This window comes from Panthera onca, chromosome A1, assembly GCF_046562875.1.
Source record: "Panthera onca isolate mPanOnc1 chromosome A1, mPanOnc1 haplotype 2, whole genome shotgun sequence".
NCBI lineage: Eukaryota > Metazoa > Chordata > Mammalia > Carnivora > Felidae > Panthera > Panthera onca.
The window spans coordinates 30,479,656-30,487,489 of NC_138339.1; the positions used below are offsets into that span (position 1 = coordinate 30,479,656).

The window sequence follows — 7,834 nt, forward strand, 5'->3', positions numbered from 1 at the left end:
ATTCACCCCCTGACAAACTTTGTTCTGTGTTTGAACACAGGCTTGTGTCACAAGAAAAGAAAAGATGCTGCCGGAAAAGAAGGCTATGGGGAGATAAATAAAATTGAAGCATGAAGGTGGGAGGTAAAGAGATGGAAGGGGGCAGGGAGAGGCAGGGGCTGTATTTATGAGAACAGGTGAGAAGGCCAGTATTGTTCAGCCTATAAAAGTAAAGGCTAAGAGTTCACAAGTTCTGAATTTCTAAAGAAATATTCTTTGAAAGGCAAACTTAACATAATATAAAGAAGTCCTACTTCATATGGGGTAATGTACTTTTGTTTCTCATTACTCGAGAATTAAGGGAAGCTCTGTAAATACAAATTTACAATGGTTATATGTTTATGGTTAATAGAGTTGGCTGTGGAGGGAACAGATTTTTAATTTTTTTTTTAAGTTAGGATCTGACTTTTTGAGACCACATCAAAGATCATACTGTATTCTTCCATAAGATGCTTATTGGGATCTCTGTCACAGCTATTATCCTGATCCAGAAGAGCAGCTCTTTCGTCTTTACAGAAGAATTTGCACATGTCTTAAGCATCTTCTGGTCTTCCAGGATTAGTTATATTGGAGAATCCACAGATGATGCTAGCATTTGGGGTAGTGATAAGAGCTGGTGCTATGACAGCCATTGGTAGTTCATACCTTTCTGCTAAAAATGGAATGAGGGGGGCCAGCCCCTAGAGGTTGGCAGAGATCACAGAGAAGACTGTGGGCTCATAATTACTGCTGATATCCAGTGACATTGGCCACCAAGGTTGAACTCTGTGCAGATGGAATCAACATTAAGACATAGAGTAAGAATTAAAAAAAAAAAAAAAGCATCCTATTAATATAATCCCCTCTTGGACAACCATCATTTCTATAAAGAGACCAATATAACAGTGGATAAGAATGAGATTTTCTTATGTATTTAACATGCACCATCCAGAAAATCCAAGGACTGTTTTGTCTTGGGTTTTCAACTCCCATCTCTAAAAATAATGTATAACATAGGGGCGCCTGGGTGGCTCAGTCGGTTAAGCATCCGACTTCATCTCAGGTCATGATCTCCCGGTTCGTGGGTTCAAGCACCGTGTCAGACTCTGTGCTGACAGCTCAGAGCCAGGAGCCTGCTTTAGATTCTGTGTCTCCCTCTCTCTCTGCCCCTCCCCCACTCATGCTCTGTCTGTCTCTTTCTCTAAAATAAACATTAAAAAAATATATAACATTTAACCATCTGATTCAAGGATCTAGGTGCATTCCAATACAATAGGCACATTTCTCTATATCACTTTATAAATGATACAAACATCTGAATGTTAATGCCCCAGGACCATAGGAATACAGATGAGTTGATGTTTAAATGGAGTCTTCAAGCCTTAAGAGGGCAGGCACTGTGTCTGTCTAGTTCATCATCATGTATCTATTTTAGTGGCTGGCAGATAATAGATGCACACAACAGTTGGATTAATCAATAAGTAATGCACGAATGGTTTGGGGTTTTCTTTTCATTTATAGTTATATGTATGAAGTAGAGCTATTGGGCTTTTATATCTTAATTTGTCAACACCCATTTAGTGGTTATTTAACTCTGAGATATTGTTCAGCTTGGTTTTGTTTGTTCTTTAAAAAAAATCAACTAGGTAATTTTGGTGGAAATGAGCATCTGGAGAGATGGAATTGGACTCTTAATTGGAGGCTCTAAGAACATTCATGCTTGAATTCTTCTGGGGTGAGAGAGTATCACCCTCCAGATCTTAAGAGTTCTTAAAAGGGAGGTGTAGTATTTCAGAAACAACCCTTTCAAGCCTTAATGCCTTTCATCAAAGGCTTTTAAAGCACTTTGCCTTTAACCGGGTCCATGTCTACCTCCTGCCTAGCTTACGCACATGCCTCCCTTTGAGGTCAGTAGAGGCTAATAGTGCTGAGAAAACAAGTCAATGTATGCAGTGGAGGTTACAACCCAGCCATATTTCGTTCTTGCATATGAGTGGGCATCAGAGACTTCAAATAATTCAGTGTAGGCCAATATGAAATCAAGCGTGAAGTCCAAAGAAAATCAGCTGCCAGATGAAAGGAATTCAGATCTCACAAATTAGAGCCTTCTCTGAATGGAATAGTTTGCCATGGGAGGTAGTGAGGTCCTTGTCATTAGAGATATTGGCAGTGCTGTGGTGGTGGGCATGAGCAGACCTACACTCAAGATGGAGGAACCAGCTTCATGGACAGTAAGAATCCCCAGCCCTCCATATCTATGAGTTTTTTAAGTCGCCCTCTCCTTCCTGGAACAAGCCCTCATAAATCCTCAGTTTACTTGGATGTTCACCCACCCACATTTCCCCAATATTACTCAAGTTTAGTGAGAAAGAGGCAAATGACTCCACCCTTTATAAAAGTCTAGTTGGAATCACCAGTGAATTTTAAAAAGAGCTTCCAGAATAGGTCTTGGACTAGGGCACATTTATCACTGCTATTCCAAGTGAGGACCCCGGGCCCTGAAGGAATCTGAATCACCAATGATTTGGTTGGGTTTCCTATTCTATGCTTGTCAAGGCAGGACATAGCACTAGTAGATTTTATCATGGTTAATCAAGTCATCAGTTGTCAGTGTTGACTTTTCTTGGGGATCTCTGCCTGAATGTGTTTGCTTAGTCTAGTGAGTGGCTCTCAAACTTTAGTGTGCATCAGAATTACCCCAAGGGCTTGTTTAATGGCAGATTTCTGGGCCCCACCCTCTGATTTTCTGATTCAGTAGGTCTGGGTTGTGGCCAGAAAATTTGCCTTTTTAGCAACTTTCCAGATGTATTAGTTTTCTAATGCTGCTGTAACAAATTATTAGAAATATAGCTGCTTAAAACAACATAACTTTATTATTCCATAGTTCTGTAGGACAGAAGTCCAAAGTGAGTCTCACTGGGCTAAAATCAAGGTGTTGGCAGGGTTGTGTGGAGGGCCTAAGGGAAAATCTGTTCCCTTGCATTTTCCAGCTTCTAGAGGCTCCTTGCATTCCTTCACCTGTGGCTGTCTTCCATCTTCAAAGCCAGCAAGGACTGGTTGAGTCGCACTGGTCTCTGTCTGGTTTTTAACTCTTCTGCTTCCCTCTTCCTCATTTAATGATCCTTGGATTACATTGGGCTCACATGGATAATTTTTTGTTTTAAAGTGAGCTGATTAGCAGCCTTAACTTCACCTGAAATTTTATTATTCTTTGCCATGAAACAAATATTTGCAAGGATTAGGATGTGGATCTTTGGGGGGACCATGATTCTTTCTACACCGTGCCAGGTGATTGATGCTGCAGGCCTGGGGACCACACTTTGAGAACCTTTGGTTTAGGGACTTGAGACACTAACTAGAGGGTGCATAGTTATGAGGAAGATTGCTTGTCAGTAAAATTGGGCAGGAAAATGCATGTCTTATGGAAAATTAGCATTTTGTGTGGTTTAAGTTTTTATCAAACTTTTATGTAAAGTACAACTTTGTGAAATGTTAATCCCAAGATTCTTGTGGACCTCCAGACAGAAGGATCAAACAAAGGCCTATGTCCCATGACTGCAGCACTCTTCCCTGCTCCTATTAGTCTAATTTACCCCTTGTATCTGTATTGTCTTTGCTGCTGTCATGATTATTACCTGTCACATTGTTCTCTTACCTATTGAGACCCTGCTCCTTTTTTAATACTCAGTTTGGAGCCTCCCTCTGTCATGATGTGTTCCCCAACTGCTCTAGCTAAACGTTATCTTGCTAGTTTACTAGGTGCTCTCATACATGAAATAATTTGTTCCCATAACAGTGCTGTGAGGTGGGTAGTATCTCCATTTCACAGATGGAAAGAATAGGCAACCGCACATTTTAGTGAACTGCTGAGGTTCATCCAGCACTTGCGAGTCTGGGGACTCAGTCTCTGCAATAGATGGAATGTTCATGTCTCTCAAAATTCATATGTAGGAACCCAACCCCCAGCATGGTGGTATTTGGAGGTGATTAGGTCATGAGGGTGGAGCCCTCATGAATGGGCTCAGTGTCCTTATATAAGACACCCTAGAGAGCTCCCTGGCCCCTCCTACCGTGTGAGGACACTGCAAGAAGACAGCCATCTGTGAATCAGGAACTCTTTACTGGACACCAAATATGCTGGATCCTTGACCTTGGACTTCTAGTTTTTAGAACTGTAAGGAATAAATGTTTGTTGTGAACTACCAATATATGGTATTTCTATTATAGCAGTCTGAACAGACTAAGACAGTCTCTGGGGCTGTGATTCCAAACCTGAGCTTGTTTGGCATTGTGCCGAAGGATGGGCATTTTTCAGGAAACTTACAGCTAGTGAATTCCAGGTTGACTGACCATGTCTCAGCCTTAGGTAAGCTCCTGAGGCCAGGACTTCCTCTGTAAGCTCCTTTCCAGTCTGTCTATGTTTAACTGACTGAGCCACCCAGGAGCCCCTAACCAGTCTGTCTATGTTCAAGGAACATTCTCTCTTGTTATGCTGCTCTTTATTGGGTTGCATTTTTTTTAACTCTTGTAAATGGAGATAGAGTTCCTCGCTTATGAATTTAACTTACCAAATACAAATGCTGTCATTATAATTATTATGTGCAATTGAGATGAGCTGCTGTTGTTCATAGCTTTATTCCTGGAATTTCAAAGAAAGAGACTATTGGAGTGATGGGAATCTCAGATTTGGAACAAGGTTTGTTAAAATCAAACATTAACAGCCGTGTGTTTTCTGCAGTCTGTAAACTCTGTGTTCCACAACATAAATGATCATTATTTTTTTTCTTTCATTTAAAAAAATAAACTTGATCATTAGACCCATGATTCAGATCTGGGTGAAAAGTTATATGATTAGACTTGCTCTATGGGAAAGGAGAGGGAAGAGGAGGGCCAAGCACCTATAAAACATTATAACCTTAGGGTAGTAATTTTGTAAAACAAGCATATGAGTAGATGGTGATTCAGCACCAGTCTTCCCCCTGCCTCCCCCCCCTCCCCGAAATTATATATTTTATTCTTGGGTGGGTGAGTGGGAAGGAAAAAATGGTGGATGGACATGGGATTAAAACGTAGACCTAATGATTCCCTTTGTTTTTTCCCATCTCTGCTCTTTCCTAGAAATTCCCTGATTTCTCTGCCTTCATTTCCTTGAGGATACGGATGAATAGCTTGGGACTGATGTTTACCTGCTATTTGGGAAAGCTTGTTGGGTCAGTTCCCCTGAGTGGTCATGAGACAGTGCCCAGCTTAGCATGTGTGTCCCTGAAGTACATTTGTCATCAGAAAGGGAATTCCTCTTTATTGCAAATGAAATGTGATTGCTTGTCAGGTGAGTAAGTACCCACGAGTCCTGGGTCCCTGCCAAGCTTGTTCAGGTTTGGCTGTTGGAGATATTCTGGGATGTAAGGGAACATTCCCTTGTAAACCCAGGGAGTATAATTCACTGTAATGTGACTAAAACTGTGACACAAGATTCATCTGCTTCACATTCCTAGGTTGTGCCTTGAGCATTCAGAAGAAATGTTACATTAATTGGTTAAAATATCAGAATGCAACAGTTCTTAATGTACTCCACCATGTCCTGAAGCACTGTCAGAATATGAAATCGACTGGGTGAATTTCCTCTTGAGTGACAGCTATAAGTATCTGCAAAATGGACTTCTAAATTTTCAGTGGTTGCCAAATCAAGATACTTCTGTAAGAAGAGACCCAGGTTCAAGATTAATGGGTAAAAATGACTTTGATGGTGATGATAAAGAAATAATAGTAATTAACATTTGTGGAATGTTATTTACATGTATTACTACACTTAGTTCTCAGAACAACCTAATGAAGAAGGTGCTATAATAATCCTCATTTTACTGGTGAGGAAGTTGGAGCTTAGAAAGCTTAATAAACTTGTCCAAGGTGACACAGCTAGTGAATTCCAGAAATGAGATTCAAACCAGTCATTCTGACTCTAGAAACTATTTTATTTACTGTCTCCTTATATTTCCAGGTTTAGTTCATATTTCTTTCCTCCTTCTCCCCTCCCTCCCTCTTTTTCTTCTTCCCTCTCTGCAGACTTCATTCTTTTCCATTTGTTCATTTTCTTTATATTTTTAAAATCTCCAAACATTGAATAAGTACACGCTCTGTGCTGGGCATGATGTTAAGAGGCAGGAATTCAAAGATGAGCAAGACTCAGATGATACTTGCAAGAAACTTGCAGGTACCTTTGCTTCTTTACTGCCACTTTCTCTTCCTTCTCCTTCTCCATCCCCCTCCGCTTCATCTTCATCATCATTGGCAGATGTAGCAGATAACTGAGGCCACTCTACTAAGACTTACGAATTTTCCCGCTGAACATTAATTGCTGAAAGTAGAAAAAGCTAGAAGGCAACTATCTCTTTGCCAGGGAAATTCTGACAGGAGAAAAGCAGACCTGAAAGGAAATGGTGCTAAAAATACCACCAAGATGTGAAGGACAGACTGACAGCCAGAGTCTTCAGAATGAGACGGTGCAAAGCTGGAGAAGGTGAAAATAACACTTGGTCCGTGATCACTCCCGGAATGATAATGATCTGCTTGTATGTGTCTACAGGGTGTGTGCACACAGGAAATGAGATGGTTGGGCAGAGTTCTTCAGATTAATCTGCCAGAAAGATTAAGGGGGACAGGGAGGGGAGAAAAGATGATTGATTGCAATTCCTAAATAGATTTTTTTTTTTTTTGGGTAGACTTTACATGCCATTTCAAACTCTGGGCCTGCTCATGAAAATCAAGGGAAGATGTACTTGTTTGAACTATTTTTAAATGTTTACTTTGTTTTTAATATCAACTGAATGACATGGATTATTTAAAATGCACACTACCCAAGGATCTAAAGAAACTCCTATGAAATCGTATGGTCTCTGGTGGAAGAATATGATGTGTTTCTTCTGACATTTTATTCCATTTCTCTCAAAGGACCAGAATTTAAGTAGAATTGAGTTTAAGACTATATTCCTGGGATTCGTGAGTTCGAGCCCCACATCAGGCTCTGTGCTGACAGCTCAGAGCCTAGAGCCTGCTTCAGATTCTGTGTCCCCCTCTCTCTCTGCCCCACCCCTGCTTGTGCTCTCTCTCTGTCTTTCAAAAATGAATAAACATTAAAAAAAAGACTATATTCCTGAGAGATACTGCAAGATCCAGGAAAGTCAAGCATGTAAAACAGTTTCTGAATTATTAAAAATGGTCATGAAATCATCTTAAGATCCCAACCCTGCAAAACCTTACCCTTTCTGTTTGGATATCCAGTTTTCTTAAAATGATTTGTTCTGAGCTTGTATTTGTAGTCAGTCCTCTAAAATTAGTGCTAAAATGGGGTTTCTGCATATGTAGGTTTCTGCTTTTTTGGATTGCCGTGAATCACTGTGCTCCTGGCTGCTTCTTCTGCTGAGAGCCCTCGTGAGAACATGTGGGTTTCTTAGCAGGCCTTGCTCCACTGGAAAGGCAGTGTTCAGGTGCTATATTAGTCGATGTTCTCCAGAGAAAAAAAACAATAGGATATATATATATCCTACTGATGCGTGCGTGTGTGTGTGTGTGTGTGTGTATAGAGAGAGAGACAAATTTATTAAGGAATTGGCTTGTGAGATTATGGTGGCTGGTAAGTCTGAAATCTGTAGTGCAGGCCAGCAGGCTGGAAACTCAAGCAGGGTTTTTATGTTGCAGTCCTGAGACCAAATTCCTTCTTCTTCAAGGAACCTCAGTCTTTGCTGTAAAGTCTAAGCCCTTCAATAGATTGGATGAGGTCCACCCACATTATAGAGGGCAATCTGCTTTACTTAGAGTC

The 7,834-nt window shown here is 40.6% G+C and overlaps 1 long non-coding RNA gene across 1 annotated transcript in view; it reads left to right on the top strand.

The window, feature by feature from the left end:
* The window catches only part of LOC132680754 (uncharacterized), an 80,433-nt gene extending 73,816 nt beyond the window's left edge, over window positions 1–6,617 (top strand). Inside the window, exons 6-7 of the long non-coding RNA XR_009610692.3 lie at window positions 5,137–5,347; window positions 5,514–6,617. This is a non-coding gene — a long non-coding RNA (uncharacterized LOC132680754). The remainder of the gene's footprint in view (window positions 1–5,136; window positions 5,348–5,513) is intronic.
* The last annotated feature ends 1,217 nt before the right edge of the window (window positions 6,618–7,834 follow it).